General features: G+C 47.8%; 1 pseudogene across 1 annotated transcript; it reads right to left on the bottom strand.

The window, feature by feature from the left end:
• Positions 1 to 285: 285 nt before the first annotated feature.
• Positions 286 to 11,762, bottom strand: LOC144112849 (tubulin beta-4B chain-like; annotated as a pseudogene). Its single transcript, XR_013310500.1, has 9 exons — positions 11,753 to 11,762; positions 11,416 to 11,558; positions 10,577 to 10,685; positions 10,217 to 10,231; positions 9,615 to 9,659; positions 4,367 to 4,604; positions 4,077 to 4,276; positions 645 to 1,081; positions 286 to 499 (listed from the first exon to the last, which is right to left on the bottom strand). The product of XR_013310500.1 is annotated as a tubulin beta-4B chain-like (transcript).
• Positions 11,763 to 22,342: the final 10,580 nt, after the last annotated feature.

Below are 22,342 nucleotides of genomic sequence, written 5' to 3'. Positions count from 1 at the left end.
CATGATATTAAAGAATTTCAACTGATAAAAAATCAGCCATTTCGGTACCTTTTTGTAATGACCCCTTAAGGAGTTCAGCTGCTACCTGTTTAGGTGACGTATTCCGAAGCGCATTGTCATGTTAATAAAATGCTTGTCAGCAGGTACCGAGGCCAGAGGGAATGTTCCTCTGGCACGTCCAGTGAAGGTACGAGGCGAACAGAGTCGGATGTTTGAAAGGCAAAATGACACAAAGAGTACAAGGCTTTACTGAAAAACCTACTTGCGAAAAAAACGGGTCTGCCTACTGTCTCCACTAGTAAAAAAAGTAAAAAAAATAGTTAAGCCTCTACATTCTATACGCCTTGGAACTCTCCCTCTTCCTCCTCGACTGTAGCTTCCTGGTGCTGCTGGTATTCTGAAATCAGATCGTTCATGTAGTACTCTGCCTCAGTGAACTCCAGTTCCTCCATGCCCTCCCCGGTGTACCAATGCAAGAAGGCCTTGCGGCGGAACATGGCTGCGAAAAACATAAGTACGCTTGGTCACCAGACGTGGTTCACAGGTACTACAACTTGTACGCTGTTACAATAAATAGGTATGAATTGGCGGCATAATGCAGGCATGTGGCCAAAAAGAAAAGTGCAAGAACGAGCGCCGCTTACACGTCAACTGCTTGGAGATTCGCTTGAAGAGCTCCTGGATGGCCGTGCTGTTGCCAATGAAAGTATCAGACAGCTTGAGACCACGAGGTGGGATGTCATAGACTGCGGTCTTAACGTTGTTCGCGAGCCACTCGACGAAGAAGGAAGAGTTCTTATTCTGGATTTTCAGCATTTGTTCTTCGACTTCTTTCATGGTCATTCATCCTCTGAAGATCGCCGCCACTATCATGTAATGACCATGGCGGGGGTCACAAGCAACCATCATGTTTCTGGCGTCGAACATCTGCTGTGTCAACTCCTGCACAGACAGTGGCCAGTACTGTTCGCTTTGTCGGGACGTGAGTGGAGCAAAGCCAGACATGAAGAAGTGCAGGCGTGGAAATGGTACCATGTTTACGGCCAGTTGGCGAAGGTCAGCGTTCAGCTGCCCAGGAAACCTGAGAGGAAAGCGAATAGGCTTGAAAAGCGTCGACACAATCTTTCCAACGATGTCGGTTTGGTTAGTATGGTTGGAACAAGATATTGGCATATCCTCTCTGTCTTGATTTTTCCACCCTCACCTTCAAAACCCTGCCCGATTGTCGCCCTCATCCCCATTTGCTGATCCTCCTTGGCCCTCACCCTCACTTCTTTGCTTCCTTGGACACTTCATTATCTCCTCTTGAATACGCGCCAACCCTTCCTGCACCGTCCTCACTCATTCCAGCACCTTTAATATCAGAGTTATTTTTGTTCTAATACTTCCTGCGTGTTTGGGACATTGAATGCAGGCCCTCAGTGCTATATTCTGGAGAAGTTGATCATTCCAAGCTTCTATCCTTTAATAAAAGCCAGTTCACAAAAAGTAGCGGCGATTCTGAACATATCACTTGGTTCAGACGCGTCTTAAAACGACCTCACATGGCACTCCTTATACGAAGCAGTTAGTGTCATCGGAAAACCTAAATTCCGGCCAGGTTGCATGCTTTCTTGTTCATGCTGAAGAAATAAGTCCTCTTTTGATGTCACACAAGTCGAGAGGAATAAAGAGTGCTGTGGTCTTCGGAGCTTCCTTCAGGCAAAATACTAGGAACACAACAACGAATAATAAAAACAAGCCGCAACGAGGGAAATGTTCGTGGACATACAGGCTTGGAAGCATAAAGGACATTGGGTTCAAATGCTTTGTGCACTTTACAAGTGCAATTTGCAATGCGAAAACTGCGCCCCAAATCGATATTCAGAGAAGTGCCGGACGCTGAGATACAGTCTTAAATCCTTTTCAGAACTCGCGCTGCTCATTCCTAAGCGCAGAAACTTTCATCGCAGTTTCTTTTCAACTCCACAAATGAATGTATTGGAAAAGTGTAACCGTGCCCTGAAATTCAGTTCGGAGAATATTATATCTGAAGAGATACGTAGCACGCTGCCCACTCGCATTACAGGATGCAAAGGTCTGCTTCGTGTAAAAAAAAAATATTTAAGGACTGGAGCTCGTATTAGCGAATGTACCCAGCTCTCAACAGCTTGATAAAGCAAACGCTGAACGCGGTAACTGCCGGGATTCATGGAGCGTTTTTACGGCGGAAGGTCGACAATGAAGACACGGGCAATGTATGTGCTTCGCATCTAAGGCTTTCTTCTTCTACAGACTGTGCTCTGCGGTGGCCTAGTCACATCCCCCTCGGTTCCCAATGCAAAGGTGCGAATATCGTTATTATATGTGTCAAGTGCTGTCGGAAAACACTCCGCTCTTAACTACGCTGGATATATCACGCTTCGTTTGCATTCTTACCTTTTTCGCCACGCACGACAACCCATCTGGCGTCAGGGTATTTGACGCTACCAGGTAAGCGAAGCACCTCATTCACCTGTGTTAGATTCTGCGTCATTCCTGACTTTCACTACAGTGTGCGCCTACTTTGCGGAAAAAGTTCAAATCACGTGTCAACAGAGCGCGGTTGACATACTTGTGGCGTAATTCAATGGGCCATCCAGTGCTCGTTTTCTTGCTCCCCGAGACCGGAATGCGTGTTTCAATGGACGATGTGGATTCAGGTCTTTAGTTCCATTAGACATTGACGGCATGTTTCCTTGATTCTCTCGATATCTTGCTCCTTCGCGGATTTGGAGATGTGCTCTGTATCGCAGACTGGAATTCGCCATTAGCCATTCCAATCCAGACAGCTTCCAAGCGCTAGCCACCATCGACACCACCGATCTTATTTTTTCCAGGGCACAAGCTTGTACTAAAATAAATTCTTGGCTTTTCAGCATGTCTGCGTGACTTGCTGCCTGCTTGGAACAAGTGGATCACTGACTGCTTTCCTCATATCCGAAGCAGAAATCTGGTAAAACACTCTGACCATGTCTCAGCTACCCAACGCTCAGCAAGCGTGCTCAGGTTGCTTGCTTGTTCCCGTCATAGGACCGCAATGATTTGCGTTACTACGCAAGCTGCAACCGGAGTTTTGTGCGAGGAACAGCGACAGACTGAATCCAACAAGACGGAAACACTCGTGAATGAGAGCTCAGGCAGAAGAAGGGCGTTGTAAGGATTCTGGCTGCAGCCCGTCTGGTTTAGCTGCGTATTCGGCCCGGGATACCTGCAGCCGGGGTCCCTGCACGGCGATAGGGATCTTCGTTCCCACGGCCTGTACCTGCTTGAGTTATTGGAATCGATACGGAGGACTCTGCCGCCGTGTGTAAACAACATTGTTCCCGGCAGATCAACCCGTGGATACGGGGGCAGTTAGCGACCGCCAACCCGCCCAGGAGTGGCTCACCCATTCAACCGGCGCTTCACCCATTCGGACTTCCCGGAAGACGTGTCCGGCTTGAAAGCTTGAGAAGTCTCGTTCGGACGCGAAGACAACGCTCTCTCGGAGGGGGGGGGGGGGGGAGGGCGAGGGTCCAGCGGCACCCTCTCTCTCTCCGGCGAGACATGTGACGGGGGCGTGTCCCTATGTGAAGTGGTGTGTGCGTGTGTACGACAGCGGAAATTATAGGCCACGCCCAACCTGGCGAAGACCTCCTCGAACCTGGGGAATCCTAGGGACCGGACCCTTTAAAACCGGAAGACAAGTGCCGTGACCAATGAATCCTCGATCATCCTCAGGTCTTCTCAGATCCTCGGACCTTCCTCCATCACCCTCCAATGGGTTCCTAAACCTTGTAATAATGTAAATAAACCCCCTGTATAGTTTCCTTCATAACCAAGTCCGACAACGTTATTCGTAAAAGGGACCTGCGGCGCTGAGTCAGCTCACTCAAGGGCCCCTCAGTCTCTAACAGCGTTCTTTCGCGCTTGTTTTCGTCCTGTAGTAACGAGACTAGCGCGGTTCCGTGCACAGTAAGCAACCAACCGGGCCGCGCTCTTACCTTGCTATAGCGTTTTGGGGATCCGATGCATGCAGGTTTAGCGTGCATATATAGATAAAGTTAAGCACCCACCTTAGACATGTGGTTACACCCGACATTGTTGCAGAAACCAAATGGTTGAGATCTCCGTAGGTGGGAGTCGTGATTTTGAGGGCACGGAAGCAGATGTCATACAGAGCCTCGTTGTCAATACAAAATGTACCGTCTGAGTACTCTAGCAACTTGTGCACAGCCAGGGTGGCATTGCAGGGCTCTACGACGGTGCCCGACACCTGGAGGTGGAACGCAGCCCCTTATAAATGTGGCATATCTGATTCACCACGGGTACAACGAATTCGCATCCAAAGGGTGTTGTCACTAACCATAGGACTGGGGACCACGCTGAAAGTGTTCATGAGGCGATCGGGGTACTCTTCCAGGATCTTAACCAGGAGCAGTATCCCCATGCTGGAACCGGTGCCACCGCCGAGGGAGTGTGTCATCTGGAAGCCCTGGAGGCAGTCGCATGCCTCCGCTTCTTTGCGGACCGCGTCCAGCACGGAGTCCACCAGTCTTCGGTGTAATGTCCCTTGGCCCAGTTGTTGCCCGCTCCACGCTGTCCTGAATAGGCAGACAGTTAAAGGCGTATGTTTTTAACAAATAAAGACCTGAGAAAAAAATTGTTACCAGAAATCGCACAAAGGAAATGTCACGTATTGAACACACTGCTCCAACAATTCCCGAGAGGAGGTCATTCTGTATGAATGGAGCAGCGACTACAGTGATTAACAGCAGGCAGCAGATGGAGTTCCCCGATAGGACATGCTGTGCTGCCAACGCATTTACACCCCAGAAAACGCCTCATACGAAATTTTATGTTAAACGCTTCGGCTGCAGTATACGGGCGTGCGAATATTAGAAATTTTTGAGCAGTGTATCAAATATCCTCCTATTCGATTTATTGGCTGAGGCAATCAAATTGTATTCGTTCAAAATTATTCCAGACGAATCGAATATAACCGAATTTTTTCGAATAAGAAGGCCGACTAAGGCATGCCGTAGTTTTCTTCCATGGCTATTTAAGAAAACGGTCCATTCAGATGGAGAACAGAACACTGCTGCTATCGGTGGGCAAGGTTTGAAAGGTTCCACGCCGCCACTATTCATTTCCATTCTTGTGGCAGCAAGCCGCCGCGGTGGCTGAGTGGTTACGGCGCTCGGCTGCCGGCTCGAAAGACGCAGGTTCGATCCCGGCCGCGGCGGTCGAATTTCGATGGAGGCGAAATTCTAGAGGCCCGTGTGCTGTGTGATGTCAGTGCACGTTAAAAAACCCCAGGTGGTCGAAATCTCTGGAGCCCTCCACTACGGCGTCTCTCATAGCCTGAGTCGCTTTGGAACAAAAACCCCAATAAACCAAACCAAACCAATCTTGTGGCAGCGTTCATAATGCTCGTATATGAGCTCTAAACTGGGCTACACGAGAAGGGCTCGGGTAGGTTTAGCAGACCCTGCGGTTATGTGCCCTCACAAAAACCGGGACTCCTACGCAGTTCTCGCTCCTCAGCTACTGAAATATGCCGCTAGATTTACGGTGTCGTCATAAGCATCAAATGACAATTGTCCTGTAAGTTTGACAGGATGCTCGTACAGCTGATCATCTTATTTCACGTACCTCCTGGGTAGATAAGTGTTGCCTCATTTGACAGCTCTCTCCACAGCTCCATATGGCCTACCTCCGTACCGCAGTGCCGCCGTTAGCGCTTCTCTGTGTGGCACGTCATTTCTTTTGTGAGAATACTCACACAGGCAGCGAATAATCGTAAAATATTTTATTCATAATTGAGTCGCTTTTAATCACTAATCGATTCGTATTTATTTGGATTTAGCGGTACTATTCTAATTCGATTTCATAGCGAACCTGTGCTATTCGTATTGGTCTCGATTCTTAGAAAGTACTATTCGCACACCCCTAGGCCGCAAAAGACGTTACCCACACTACAGCAAGATGTGTAGTAGCGTGAGCCCATGTGAGTGTGCAAGAGGTGCGAAGATCGTAAGGCTGCCAACCAGCCTGTCAGGTTCCTGACGCGCTTTAAGGACCACTGAACGTGAATGTGAAACTAAGCAAGACGAATAGATTATTCCTCGATAACAGTAACGACGTTTTTCTGCGCAGTCGTTTCAATTTCTACGTCAGTGAATTGCCTCCTATGGGTTATAAGAGAAAACGAATCAGGGTAGCTATTGCTGCACAAGATGAACTAAATACCCATTTTTGATAATTGCGGCAAACTGATTTCTTTATTGAACGGTGATAGCAAAGTTATGAGTATCATAGTTTTTTAATATTTCCTAGAAGGAAAGGTGGAGCTGCAGTATCTATTCCTCGATGAACAGGCGCAGTAATACATGGAAGATGAGGTTTCGATATTGTTTGGCATGACACGTGAATTCAGCCGTACAAATAAGACTCTTCTCGAGATAAACCACGAACAAATGCTCTTAAAGTTCACATTCCAACCAAACACTTGCGTTAAATTTATTAAAGACATGAAATGCGCACAATTAAAATAAGTGGAGGGTATCTTTAAACCACGTGTTTGTTGTAATCATTTTTGCTTTATTGACTCCTGGCTACGTAATATCCGAAGGTACCCTTAGGATATATAAATAAATAAATAAATAAATAAATAAATAAATTAATAAATAAATAAATTACACATAAATGAATAAATAAACTCAATATGTGCGCATAAGGGAGCATTGTGCCGTGGCTACTCACTCAAACGCGGAATCCACGTTTACGGACCAACTATGTCAATCAAGCCAAATACGACACCTCAACTTCCTGGCATTCCCGTGGTGGAAGAAGCGATCTCTAAAAGGCTCGCATAGATGATGACGCCACTTCTCCCTCTAGGGGATATTGACTACGGTAACTCTAATGAGGAGGCCAAGATTTTTTTCGATCATTTCTTGATAATTTTGGAATTAAAAGGGCAAAAAATAGAATGCTATTGACTGTCCTTTACTGAGCATCGTTATGGAGCACAGAATACAAGATCGGGAGCGCCCAAGCCATAACTGGGCTTTTGTGACGACAACCGGCAGACGTAATCATCTTCCCGATACATCAGCAAACCACGAGAGAAAAACGAAGACTACAATCAAGCGCTATGTCTCGTCTTGTGTCTTTAGCGCTTGTGTCTGGTCTTCGTTCTTCTGTTGTGGTTTGCATGGTTTGGCGCTAGATTTTCTCGAATTCAAGTATGCATCAATTAGCCCAAAAACAAGTGTTAATTCAACTACTACGCTTGCTCGCAATTGTTTCCTGAATTGCTCTGCTGTCTTCTTCATTTTCTCTTGCATAGCTCGCTACGGTGTCCTTAACATAATTTTGAGCCTTTTCGTTACGCTTCAGGACTCCGTAACACAAGTGACTACTGTGCAGATGCAACTTTGTACACTTTCTTCTTTAGGTATAGTTGTACACTCCTATCCATGGCCCCAGAGTGCCTGCGAAATGCGCACCACCCCATTCTTATTCTGCTAGCTTTTCACTCTTGTGGTCCGGGCCAGGCACTGCTTTAGCCTTGTTGAACGAAGAACGTTTTCTTTGACACCGATCCTGACAGGGTTAAAAAATTCACAGGCAAACATTGCGATTGCTGCGGTGAAGTTTTCGCTAGCAGTGCCTTCCCTCTCCATTTTCCCCCTCCCCACGTTCCTCCTCTCCAGTTTCTCTAACGCTTCAAATTGGCAACAGCTGCGGCCTTTTGTAACGTATTATTAAAGGCCGATTCACATGGAGCGACTTTCCCGCGAAAAACTGGCGAACAGTCGCCAGGCGGCATTCACCCGGAGGCCGGCGGCAGTTCGGCGTCGAACATGTCGAGCCGGATATGTCCGCCGGACGGTTAGTCGCTCGCCGGAAGCGGACAATGCGGACTGCCTGATCGGACCAATGAGGGCGGGACCGCGTCTGACCTCAGCCCACCACATTTCACTCGGCTAGTCAGCTATGGTGAATGTGGCAACGCAAGCTGTGCGCATCATGTAATATGATCAATTGATCGAAGCCGTTCAGATGGGACCAATACTTTTCTAGCAGACAAAAAGCTATCGCACCCCGCACAGCTACACGCCGAGGCTAGACCCGATCGCAGTCACCACTGCAAAGTGTGCGCAGCACGTCCTGCTAGAATCTTTACTGAGGCTAGAATCACGCCGTTACTAGCAACACTGAAATCATGGCAGCAGCGGCCACCGGTTTTTCGCCGCAAGTGCGCAGCATGACGACGGCACTTTCGTCGGGAAAGTTCGCTCTGTGTGGGTCGGCCTCCACTCTGCTAGCGGAGTAAAATGTGCCAGGTCAGGGTGAAAGGAGCTCATTGTCACGTGACAGTGTGAGAAGACTCAGCGAAAAGATTGGATTATGGGCGGGTCTCGTTATGCTTGAAAAGCTGGTTGGGTTGACACCCACTTTGTCAAGGTTGAAAAGGTGCCATGTCTTGTTGCTACCGGACGTCACGCGACACGACTCCTCGAAATGGGTTTTTCACAAAAAATACATTACATTTGTTCAGAAAACAAGTTCATTGCATAAGAACGATTATTTAATGGGCAGTGCAGTGGTGCAACCCTCGTAACACCTACGGTCGCAAAATGAAGCCACTGTGCAATGCATTCCGTGTTTATAACGCAGACTTCTGAAATACGTGTGCACCTTGAATGAAAAAAAAAAACAGAAAAGGCTATTTATAGTCAGGGGTGCCCTACTGAAGCATTCCATATGAACTGCTGATATGAAATTACGATATTATAGAGTCCCTACGGTATGAAAAAAAAATGGGGATACATATGCTTTCCATATGTCCGCAGTAAGGCGTTCATAAACTTTCTATATCAATTTCACGTGATTTTAATGTTGTGTGCATGGCGCCACACGGAGTCCGCATGTTCGCTTATACGTTGTCGATGAGTCTATATCTCAACCGCATCCTTCTTATCGACTTCATATGTACCGTTTGGAAAGCATATGGAATTATAGGACTCGTAATATGGAACGTTTCAGTAGGGAGATTTATGCACGGCGCATGCCGGCAGCGATCTTCTTTGGGCAGTGGATGTCTTTGGACTTTCTTCTTCTTATTCTTCAAAAAAGTTTTTTTCATGATCTTCTAGAGAATATTTATTGCTCAGGAAATGCCATCGCCCCTCCCATTTTCTCGACTAAAAATGCGCTAAGTCAGGTGATCATACTTGAACCAATTATATGCCTACAATTTTTGGTTTGCAACGTAAGTCTCTGTACTATACTGGTACGGCTGGCTTAGGATTAAGATCACACACTATTCGGAAAATTTCTCTCTAATAGCGCTCAGGTTAAACACTGTATATTTAGGACTAGTTGGAGAGGAAAGAAGTAATGCTTGGGGGTGTACTTACAAATGTAGTTTTTTCTTTGCATTAAGGTGTAATTGATGCTGCGCGCTCGTTTAGGCATGTGATTCAGTCCTGTTGTTAAGCCCCTCTTAAAATCTAAGTCGGCAGGAGCACAGACAGTGAAGAGCAGCCACTTACCAAACACGAAGTTGTCTGGAGGAAACAGCGCCCCCAGTCGACTCGAGCGGACGGCGTCCATGGTACCTGGCTCGAAATCAACCAGGCACGTACCTTCCGCCTGAAACAAAAATGAAATCTCAATCAGTACGCGGCAGAAAAGATGATAGCTGTCAATTACGAATGTCTGCATCAGCTCGCTGGAATGGTTCCTGTGAGCGGTACAGACGAAAACGCGACAGAAATGAGAAAATAGGCAAGCAAAAACAACGAGGACAAAAAAACGTGCAGCTAAACTACTCAATGCAAGTCAGAGCAGAGGTAACAGCCTTTAATAAGAGTTTTAAAAGTATTTATTACACTGGGTGTGGAGTAAAAAATAACCAGGTAGACAGGGTCAATCGTAAAAGCTATTTAAAAAATTAAAAGCTAAATTAATGTGATAGTGGTACCCTGAAATGTCTCGCTGCGATCCCGTCATTCCGATAAGAACCAATGTTATACCTAAATTATTAATTAGTAAATTCGGGATTTAAGAAATAAAAATTGCAACTTTCTGTTCTAAAAGTCTCTGTTCTACACTGATACGGCTGGCTGATGTTTAAACTCGCACACAATTCGAAAAATTCGAAAAATTAAAAAATTGAAACCCGTATGGCTCACAGGGTAACGAGACAATAATTTGCCTGTAGATTCGACAAATAGCGCAATTTTGGCACCACATCTATGCAGTACAAGATGCAGACATCAAGGACACTCAAAGTGAGATTTGTGGGACTCCAGAGAATCCAACTAGAAAAGCTGCAATAATGCCAAATGTCTCAAATGCAAAAGGCTGCGAGACGCTACACTGCGAATGCCACAAAATCATGCACGAATAGAACGCAAAGCCCCAACAACACGGGCATACCGCCGACTGCTCCAGTGTGAAATTAGGCGTCATTTTATTTGCGCGAAACAGCAGCAGGGCGCACTCAACGCGACGCGAAAACTGTACAGTTGAAGTAACTGAACTAGAGAAAGGCACGCACCACCGGCATTACTGTAGAATACGTTAATCTTTTCAAGCTTCTGGCCGGAAGTTCCGAAGTACAGCCCATTGGAATCTATAGAGTGTTCAGCACTTAGGTCCTCCCAGAACTACAAGCAGGCAAAGAAGTCACAAATCACCATGTCGTCGTATCAAACGCCGACCACCATCAAATGACGTTCAACGCCTGAAAATCGCGCGAAACACGAAATCATGGAAAACGCCTCAGGCAACAAATCTACAGCTACCGGTTCCTTTTTTTGGAGCAGTCGGGTTCGCCGTCCCAGGACCCGCAGCTCGCCGGCCGCGGGATTTCGGAAAAGTTTCACAGTTACTTCAATCCTTTCAATCGCGTTGCAAGTGATAGTCGGACCACGAGCAAAACTTTTGCCAACTATTTCCCTCTCCACCTTCTTGGCAGATAATGGACACCAATTGGCTGCAGCCTTCGCAATCTGCCACCCGCCAGGGATACCAAACAACTCAGCAAAGTTGAAACAAATCTCAGACGACGGCTGAGGTCGCGCTCATGTAGTGCAAGCGGTCGTTAAACCGTAAACGTGAAAGCATCGCTCTTAAACCACACAATTAGTTGCGAGCCGGAGCCGAACAATGTGACACAGAAGCCGCGACTAGGCATAAAGTCATTGCGGCTTCAAGCAGCCGCAACTTGTTCACAACTCGGTGCTTACGCCCACAGCCTGAAACGAGATTCCTGAACACGGTGCTAACGACACGACGTGAATTTGCGAATAAAACTCACAGGGACACACTCTGAGACAAAAAGAAGCCAGCGTGCGCTTGAGCGGCGAGCTCACAGAAGCCTGAAGAGGTGATTACCTTAGCCCCGATCTGGTTTCCACATTGGCCTACCTGGATGTGGAAGATCTCGCGAATCGTGAAAGATGCCCTCTCGAAGGTCTCAGAAGGGCTGTCACACAAGTGTCCCGGTATTTGCAAGCCCCCTGCGCTGCAACACGTCTCTGTCGACCATGTTCATTCTCGTACGAGGGACAGCTCAATAGAGGCTAAGAAAACGACGCGGCTTATTGCTGCCAAGTTAAATGCGGCTGCGAGCTTGGATGTGAAATCATCAGCTCACGCAACTGATCCAACGTGAAGGTTATGCTTAACGGAATAGGAACTATTTCTGTTTCGGAAATCATGAGGTCCTCACGTGTGACCATACGGGCGAATGTGATAGACGTCACGAGAGCGCTTCGTGCCTTTCCTTGGCTTCTTTTCGTAGTGCTTAAAATTACTCTCTCCAGAAAGAGCCGATCGCGGAGCTGATTCTCCAGCTTCTTTTTTCTAGTGTTGCTTGATATGCATTGCGTTCAATTGTAAACTAAGCAAAATGGTGGTTTGAGCTAGTTGGTACATATTCACAATTTCACCAGCGCTGCGACTAGGAACAAGAACAGTCGCAGCGCTGGTGAAATTGTGTAAACTAAGGACTTCTTTAACTGTCTGGTGCACCTGCCTTCAAGCTTCGACTTGTTCTTTTTGGAGCAGAAAATACTTTGGTCGAGTATATAGAGTTGCCCAAGTTTGTCGAAATTAACATGTTACAACCTTGAACCACTAGTTCCACCACCCTTAAGACTGTTTCAGTTTTCACTGAGCAGATATGACTCAGGCCACAAAAACTGTGCTTCCACCGATCCCTAATTCAGCTTCCCTGCCAGCGCTCCAATGTAGAAGCGCACATTGCTCTCGTCTTCACGCCCCACATATTATTTAAGTACAAGCACTGCGTGGTGCTTTAAATGGGCAGATGTGTAATATCCTTTCTGCGCTCTTTAGTGTGGGGCGTCTGTTAATACGATATCTGGTACAGCACTCTCTCCTCAATGACCCTTTTGCCGTGAACCAGAATCAGCAGAGCGTTCTTGGCTGTTTTGCTGCCTCTTATCCTTCTTGAGAATTAGGGCGTTAAAAGAGCCCGTGCTTCCTCTTGTGGCACATTCCAGCGGGCGAACAGGAGCAGACGTGCCGAGCAGGGAAGCACTAAAGCAGTAGCACGCCGGGGGAAGGAGTGCTTGGGCCACTGGAACGGTCACTGCGCTGCTAGAGCTGTATGCCACTTCACGACGCTCGCTTTCCGACTATTCTCTTCATGCGTGCTACCTAACATGACTGGCAATCTTTGTTTCAAGATTATTCATTGCTGCAGTGGCAATAATCCGCGTGCATTTCGACAACTCCACCATTTTCTCGATATTTGCCAGAAGGGATGCTGAACTGAAGTCCGCATTCAGAATGAAATTAAAGCTATATTCTGGCTTTCTTAACAAACGTGCCGGCCTTTCGGTAATGTGCGACGAAAGCAAAATAATGCCCGCGAACGCCGGATGCGCGATCCAGTCCGCTTCCACCAGGCGCCAACTGCGCGTGCGAAGTGGCAGATGTGGGCTTTCAGCTGCTATTGGCACCTGTCGTCAATCCGCGCTGCCCATGTCTGGTATGACATGGCGGTTTGTTTTCAACTAGTGGATCCTGGGAGAAGGCAAAGAAAGGCGCGCATGCGCAGAACGACGGAACAGAAATAAAAGAGAAAAAGGCAAGAATATGAGGTGTGATGTCAGGTACGTGACTTCCTGCACTCTGCATTTTACGAGGGAGCAGCACGGACTCCTCACGACTTGGATCGGCGCAGCGGAATTGCGCATGTCCTACCTCCGCATGAAAGTGCTCCCACTTCCATTCCCCACTGTGATGCTGCATTAGCCTCAGTTGGAGCAGTGTAGTTATGCTACCATCTGGCACCGCCATTCTCAGGCACTGCTCCATCTTACAAAATTTTCTCATCGGGATCACATCGGTTATCTTGTTAAAGCCTATTATATTCCCGCTTCTCGGTTCACTAAATTTAACACAATACCTTGCCTGTATTACATCAACCTAGCTATGCTGAACGGCTCGTTTTTGTATCTTCCTTCTAATTTTTCTTGCCTAATTCGTGTCCTGCTAATTAACATACTCGCACTTTCCGATGATTGGCAGATTATGGAGGACACCAGTGAGTGGTCCATACAGGCAGAGTATCCTTGCAGTAATTTTACCAGACGTGCATAAGGTGTTCAATACGTCACTCACAATTAGCGCTACTTAACTATCGATCATGGAACGCTCCAGTAATACTATTGAATCCTCGGACGTCAAAAAGTTTGAGGTTTCCGTAATAACCAGCGATATGCAGCACGTTCAAAAATGGCAGTGGCTTAGCTCGGCTATGCCAGGATATATGTAGCGAAAGCAAGTGCGAATCTCCCCGGTTGGCCTTGTTCACATATTCCACAACGTATGAAGCACAGGCATAAACGTCCAGTATGACCTGTGGGTCCACGTTTGATTTCAGTACCGAGGCTATCCAGGGATTGAAGGGATCGCGTCACTCTTACGCCTATTCTCTAGGCTAACGGCACATTGTTCTTCGGTTTCTTGAGCCCGCTGCTGAGGTTTCTTGGTCGCATTCCATCGTTCATCACGGGCCCTCTTCAGTGAAGCAGGACTCAGGTCTCTCCTCCGGCTGCTGTCGCTGTTGCTAGCGGTCGAGACACCGGACGTTAAACGTGCCTGTCTCGCGGCAGCATATTCACGGCGGCGTTTAGCCTGTCGTTCGGCGCGCTGTTCGTCTGTTTCCTGGGCGATTCGTTTCCTCTTCATATCGTTCTGCTGTCGATTCCAGGCCTCCTCCAGCTTATCAGAATTGTCGCCGTCCATACTGTCGCCTCAACTGTGGTTGCGGCGCACGCCAGCTCTCTTTTTCAATCCGGTGACATCTTATCACGCATGCGACGCAGCTGTCGAAGCGAGCGGAGGCGAGCGCAGCGACGAGGAACGCGGTGTCACGTCCTACCAAACGGCGGCGAGCGGCGCGGTGTGACTTCATGCCAGATGGCGCGGCGAGCGCGCAAAGCACAGTAACCTTCCGCGGCGAGGCGCGTGTTGTGACTTCACGTGCCTCGATGTAGTACCGCCACGGCGAAATCGCGACCAATAAATCTTTCGCTTTGAAAACAGCGCGGTATGCATGCGTTTGTACGTTGCCAGTTCACAGGCCAATGATGGGACTTAAAAATAGTTTGCTGCGATTTACAGATCCCAAAGTCCCAGGTACATAGGAGAGAAGCACTTAAGAGCGTTCACAGCGTGGACAAGCCGAGCGCAAATTGGAATGGTAGCATTGGTTGTTGCCGGTCACGCCACAAGACAAGACTCAACGGCGCAATGATTAGCTCAAATTAAGGCGCTAAGGATTTGTGGCAAAAATTCGCCTTCTGCGTGTTACCTCGCAGTACTGTGCAAATATACTTTCATGGAAGCTTCCACAAATGCGTAAGTGTATATCCAGGTGAGGGATTCACAGATGCGTGCAAGGTGAAGCCTAGTGAGGCGTTCAGATTATTCGAGCAGGATTAACATTACTTGCGCTGTGCGAAAGACCGAGGGTCGACGTAAAGAAAAGACACAACTATACGGTGTGGACCGCTAGCACCTCGCCGTCGTGTGCCGTCCATCGGTATTCCATATTGCGCCAGTATCGTTAGAAAAGGACCAATCAGTGGAAACAATATATTTTCCGAACCAGGAACTGATTTATGATCACTCATCGAAGACTGCTGCTGGCTTCGCAAGGTTAATCGCTTGCACCCATTAGGAGCGACCGGCCAAGAATCCGGCGATGGCGAAATAACGCAGTAAGAGAACACGTCATAATCATGAACACATATTTAAATTTTGTGCGAACAACGAGTTGTAGAAACCCCCAACCTGCGTATTCCACTTCTTTAGGCTGAATCGGCTGGTTGCCATTGGAGCAGAAACGCTGCCAGGTTCATTCATTAACTCCGTAATAACAATAATAATTAAATAATTATTACATAATCCATTCATACGTTGCAGGTCCCAACTAAACTTCTGGATGCTTGTATGCTACAAGTGGCTAATGCTTGTCAGTGGTTGGGCAGCGGGAACTGCTTCTGTTTAGGACAATGACTACAGGGGCGCTGTAATTTCTAGTAATATATATAGCTCTTTTTCTGGCAATCAGAGACGATGAGATTTATTCTGTACTCTGACAATATTTTATTTATTCCTTTATTTTACCCTCCAGGCCAGGGATGTTATGGAAAGAGGGAATGAAATGTAGCGTATCGAACCATAAGAAAGCAGAAAGCACTTTTCCAATTCAGTTGAACGCCAACTATTGAAGAGTTTCTCGTAACACTTCCGTAGCCGTGACGCCATTTCTTCTTGGAGCTCCTAAATACACAGCGCTCCCTGCGAAACTCCGTCAGCGTTGTCGACGAGCTGTAGAGCCCTGCTCCACTGCGCCTCGGTTTTGCCCGCGGTTTCGCAGTTGCTGATGCGGCCTTATTCAGTCGGCACTTAAACGGTGACCGGTGGAAATAAAAGAAGGTGACTAGAGTGGCAGTCTAGTAGGAAAAAATACAGGCAGTAGGAGAAGAGAAGACAGCGGACAGCCATGGAGGCTATTAGCATATTCTGTAAAAGAACGGGAAAACACACGCCCTGCATGTTGTCAGGCTTCGCAAATTGTATAGTGTCGTGCTTCGTTTCAACCACGCTGCTTTCGTAGTTGAAAACTGCGCGCTTTGTGAGTGCTTCAGGCATTGTTTCCACTCAGAGTGCTGCTGGGCCTATTGCAATGGTGGCAAGTACTTTTTTCTGCTGTGAACACGTGCGAGTGATCGAAATAGGCTCGCAGATAAAGCTAACTGCCTGTCGACACTGTGCAGCGCTTGTGTGCCTCACGCACCACCCACATGGATGGTTATGCGCTAAGCTGTGATTGGCAGATATTGGGGGATGGGGACGAAATTTGACACCTCCGCCTCTAACATCCCAGTTTATTTAGCGAGCTTCAAACAGAAAAAGTATGGCGAGTGCGCGCCGACTGTCGGCAGGTTTTAAACAGATTTCGTTTTTTTTTTCTTCCCGCGTATCTTGCCTCTTTTTCCTGAATAAACCGTTTAGTTGAGAACACCGAGATCTGCCAGCTGCCCCAACCGGCAACACCTCGCCGCACAGCGGATGTATTAGCTAGGCGCTCTTCGCAAACCTTCGACTCCCTTATCGATCACAGGCCAATGTGCCATCATTATTCTTCTCGTTCAGCGATCACGCCAATCATGCACGAACCCTCCTTCAGAATTTAACTCTGTTGTTCTTTTGCTGCCAGACGTCATATACTGCTTGTGGAACAAGGCATGGAGCATCGTGGATTCCGCTACTTGCATCCGAGTGCACGTTGTGCATACTTGTTTTTTGAAGGAATCACAAAATCAGCGTATCATTATCATTTTCTCGATTTATCGGAGCTACCTATTTCTGCTGTTTTCTTTCTACCGGCGCCTGAATTCCGAACGGTAACTCGGTAAAGCAATGTTTATAAATACTATAGGTCATTCCGAATGTGAAAGTGGTGGCCCGCTCATCGCTGGCTTGAGTGAGACTTGGTCCGGGAGGTCGGGGCTTTACCCTGGTCCGCTCATCTTGGGTTGGCGGTAAGTCTGCTTCGGACGCCCCGTGGTCCGACGAGAGCGGTCTTTCGTATTTTCGTCAATAGCCACCTCTTCACGTCTGTCCTGCGTAGTCACGCATGGGTGGTTTCCCGCGCTGCAGAACGGTAAGTCGATCGCGTTGCCGGCGCGTCCGATCGCTTCTGCGTGCGCCTCTTGACCCTCCTCAGCGGCTTGTGTGTTTTCTTTCTCAGCCCGCGGGCACCGGTAAGCCGATCCCCGTGCGAAGAATGCTTTCTCCACTCCATGGCGTTGTCGGCGCCGGCGCACCTGGGTAGCTTGCCGTTACAGGAGCCCGCCGACTGACCTTCGGTCGTCGGCGCCTTCGCAGACATAACAAGGCCTATAATTGCGAAAATACGCGCAATGTCACTGGCGCATGGCGGCGGAATGAGTTCTTGTAACCTCGATGATGCGAGCCCTGTATAGTCCTCCTGTATTGAGCCCTTCAGAGAAGGTTCGCAGCAAAGTGATTAATTATTCGAAACATGTTCCCGTTCAAGGAGTACCTTTCCCTAGTATAGTTTGTGCGTTCGTGCTCAAGACACGTATACCGAACCAGCCTGCGCACTGTTTCGAAGCAGTTTTTTTCGTTGCCAGCAGCAAATATATTTGGTTGCTGGTGGTTTCAGGGCTTTTCGTTTGTATTTAAGTGCTGCGTGACATATCAAATCAATTTTTTGCTGTCTGCTTATGTTCTGCGTTGCGCAACAAAGCGAAGTGGCATGCCCGCGTATTGCATTTTCATGCTCTATACGTGGGAACTGCGCCCACGATCCTCAAGTAAAGAGCGGCATGTTGTTATAACATATAGAGCGCGGGACGTTTTTTTTTCTTTTTTTAACTGGACAGTGACCACCGTGATTACGCACATAAAAATGTGCCAAATAGTCGAGACTGAACTTTCTCTCCAAGACTGTCATTTGCTTGAGGTCTTCAAAACGCGTAACGAATGAACAGAGCAGTCAGTAGTCACCTAGCCCAGAAGGCAACGTTTAGCTAAATACCCGGCTATAGAGCAGTGTTCTACCCAGAAAGCGATAAGAGACTCCACTATCGCTTTCACGCTCGTCAGAGTCAAGGAGCGCTCGCTGCTGTGGGGAGCGAGTGTATTATTTTCGAAGTGCCAGCGCCCAGTTCTCCGCAGGCGCGCGGCGCTTGCAAAGCAGCCCCGGCGTGTTCAGCTCGTTCGCCTCTTCCCTGCCCCAGTGCCACCACGGTGCCCACACGTGCGGAGAACGAGTCGACAGCGAGTAATGCGCGCTCTTTCCCGCCGGCTGCAGCGACACGGTTTCGAGCGCGTCGTTAGTGATGGGCGCCGAATAAAAAGAGCGCCGTCGCCAGAGCTGACGTACAAAAGGTACTGTAAAGAGCGGCCTAAAGAGGAAGTAATCAGGGGCTCCGCTTATGGGGAAGCAGATGCTGGTAACCGACAGGCCTCGGACCGGTGGCGCAGGACGATAACAATCTATCGACCACGCTGTTTACGCTCTAGCCAAGAAGGAAAGAGGCTGTCGAGTTTGGGCACCGACGCTCGCAGCAATGTCTAACGCGCCATTGGAATTCATTAATTGCTGCCGTGGATTACAGAGCCTTGCGCACTCGTTAGGGAGCGCCGGTTCCCCAGCGTTCCAGAACTGGGCGCGAGCGCGTCGCCTATCGTGTCCGTGGCTCTGCCAGGCACGTCCCCAACGCCTGCCGGGCTCGCACTAATAACATCCAGGCCTCTACGTCCCCGAGCTGTCAGCAACACCGCGAAGCAAGACTGTAGCGATTAGGGGCCACCACTGCTCCCTCCGGCCGGCTTCCTTAGTGAGCTCAGCATCCCCCGCGTGCCTTTCGATTTTTGTCCAAAGGCAGCACAGAGCCTCGTGGGCACCACGCGCGAGCGACTGAAGCGCACGTCTTTCTTGAAGCATTACTGAAACGAAACTGGGAACATCGGAAAACAGCTGAAATCGTTCTTGAACGCTACGATTATCCCCTGCTTATACTATCTTCGTTTACTGCAAGCTTTACGCAGGTAGCGTTATTTTCGTTCTCATTGGCAGGAATTTGGGAGAATGCCCGGACAGTGCCGCTAAGCCTCGCGGCTTATCACGTTCTGTTCCGAAGCCACTCGGTCATTCCTTCTCACGACACGGATGATGTAAAGGCGCTATTTCTTAGTGTTCAAAAGCCATGCGCCACTTGCTGGCAACCAAGAGAACTAGGAGCGCTTGCCCCGAATACTAGACCTCGTCCTTGTATTCAATCCAGAATTAGTTCAATCGCTTTCGTGTACTAGTGGTCTAAGTGATCACTGTATCATAACTTTCAACCTGTCCATTGAAATTCCTATACGCCAACCGTCTGTTAAATACATCCGTGATTATTCTAAGGCCGATTTCCCAAGCATTAACTCCCACCTTGAAGAATTTCTTCAGACGTTTCAAATTTCCATACATAGCAGTTCTGTGAATAACAACTGGTGTCTATTTAAAGAGAAAATGTTATCGCTTATAGAAGCTTACGTCGCGCTCATCTGCATTCGTGGGGATGCCAATAAACCATGGTACTCAAATGCGCTGAGGAAGTTGTCGCGAAAGAAAAAACGCCTATTCCGTAACGCAAAGAAATCAGGATGCGCTAGGAAGTGGGACAAATACCTTGCAAGTCTGCACGAATACACGCAGTTATTACGATCTTCAAAACGAAAATTCTACTGTCACGATCTCATCGAGATAATGCGGGTAAACCCCAAGAAGTTTTGGAACTTGCTCACGCCCAATAAAAACAGTTCGCACAATATTTCCCTGAAGGCACGAGACGGCTCCGATGTCCCAATTTCCGAGCGCTCCGACGTCATGAAGTCCTATTTCACGTCCGTATTTACCCAGGAGCCAACAGCAAGCATTGTTTCCGTGCCAAGTCTAAACTATGCACCTATGCCACCTGTTACCATCACAGCAGAGGGAATTTTAAAACTCATAGATAATCTAAAGATATCCACTTCTCCTGGACCAGACAACCTCCCTGCTAAGATTTTTAAAGCAACTAAATATTTCACGAGCCAAATCTTACAACTCATTTTTGCCCAGTCCCTTAACACTAGTCAGATTCCAGACGACTGGAAATTAAGCAAAGTTGTCCCAGTTTTCAAAGCTGCAGATCGCTCCGACCCCTCAAATTATCGACCAATTTCACTGACATGTATCTCTTGTAAACTTTTCGAACATATAATATACTCGCACATCGCATCTCACCTTGACCACAATCGTTTCTTCTTTCCCAGTCAGCATGGTTTCAGGGCAGGTTTTTCGTGCGAAACTCAGCTGTTCGAACTTACAACTGATCTTCACCTAAATCTAGACTCCGCCTTCCAAACCGATATAATTTATTTAGATTTCGCCAAGGCATTCGATCGCGTCCCTCACCAGCGTCTCTTTTCCAAACTCTCAGCTCTGTCACTTGACCCGCTTGTCTTATCTTGGATCCACTGTTTCTTAACCAACCGCTTGCAATTCACCGTCATCGCCAGTCATGCATCTCAAACTACCGTATTTACTCGCGTAATGAACCCACTCGCATATTGAACCCCCCCCCCCCTTTTGTCGGTCAGAATTTACTTTTTTTTTCAGCCTTTAGGTTTTTGTACCTGGTTCCTCAGTTTTTTCGCCGTCCACAGTGCAGACCTTGGCAGCGCGCCAAGATGCTCCCGGCCACCGATAACATCACTTGTTTATTTTTTCAGAGCTTGTGCCAGAAGGGGGGGGAAAGGGGGGGCACAGCGCGCCAAGATGCTGCTTGCCATTGATAACACCACCACTCGTCCATTTTTTGAGATCTCCTGCCAGAGGGGTGGCGGGAGGGGAGAGCGCGGTGCGCTCGGCGAACTTTGCAGAGTGCCAAGACGTTGTATGCTGTAAGCTATGGCATAGTCATTTGCATTACGCACTCATCACCATCCTGTGTGTTTTTTTTAACCTCACGTAAAAAACGCACGCCTGACATTCAGGGCCGGTGTTCAGCACGTTCGCGTTATCTCCACATGAATGGCCGGCGCCGCCATCTGCCACGAAACTGCCAGATCACGTCAAAGTGACCGATGCTTTGACAGCAGTGGCACAAACACAAACCCATCTGACCGTGTGCGTTTGTTGATGACTGGAGGGACGGATGGAGATATATGAAATCTCGACCCTTCCAAAAAAATCTGTTGGAAACTTTTTTTTCCCGCGTAATGGACCCTCCCCCCAAACTGATGTCAACTTTTCTGGAAGAAAAGTGGGTTCATTACGCGAGTAAATACGGTACTAGAGTAATCTCCGGGGTTCCCCAAGGATCGGTTCTTGCTCCATTACTCTTTTTAATCTTCATCAACGATTTGCCATCTGGTATTTTATCACCTGTCCGTCTCTTTGCGGATGACTGCGTCATTTATCGCCGCATCAACAATAGCAGTGATCAGGAATTATTACAGGATGACCTAAGCCGAATTCAGAAGTGGTGTTCCGACTGGCTAATGCAGCTCAACGTCTCTAAATGTAAGTTCATGCACATCTCACGTAAACGTTCGATTCTTCATTTTTCGTACTCCCTGAACTCCATAGCGCTGTCTCAAACTAATTCATACCGGTACCTCGGCATCGAGATAACAACCAACCTAACCTGGGCTAATCACATCACGAAACTATGTGCTAGTGCCTCCAGATCACTCGGATTCATCAGGCGATCACTTTCCATGTCCACAGCAGCCACCAGACAACTAGCATATGAAACGTACATTCGAACTAAACTAGAATACGCCTCAACAATATGGAATCCTCACCAAGCCTACTTGATAGATTCACTCGAAGCCATCCAGAATCGGGCAGCACGCTTCATCACCTCACAGTATAAATCTCAGCTCAGCATCACAGCGTTGAAATCATCCCTCGGCATCAAGTCATTAGCCTTTCGCAGGAAAACTTCAATTCTTTGCTTTTTTTCACAAACTGTACTTTAACTTTCCAGCACTTCGAGAAAACCTTCTACGAGCTCCGGTACGATCATCTCGTCGTTTATTTAACTCCTTAAGCATACAGCGTTTGCACGGCTCCACCAATTATTTCAATAAATCTTTCCTTCCCAGTGCTATAGAAAGCTGGAATAACCTCCCCGAACACATTATCATTGAGACTAATCCTTCCAGATTCAGACAGCTCCTAATCGACCATCTCAACGACAAATAATTTTTT

The sequence above is a fragment of the Amblyomma americanum genome, chromosome 1, assembly GCF_052857255.1.
Source record: "Amblyomma americanum isolate KBUSLIRL-KWMA chromosome 1, ASM5285725v1, whole genome shotgun sequence".
NCBI lineage: Eukaryota > Metazoa > Arthropoda > Arachnida > Ixodida > Ixodidae > Amblyomma > Amblyomma americanum.
The sequence above is the reverse complement of the archived record's forward strand: the minus strand, read 5'-3'. Positions and strand labels throughout refer to the sequence as shown.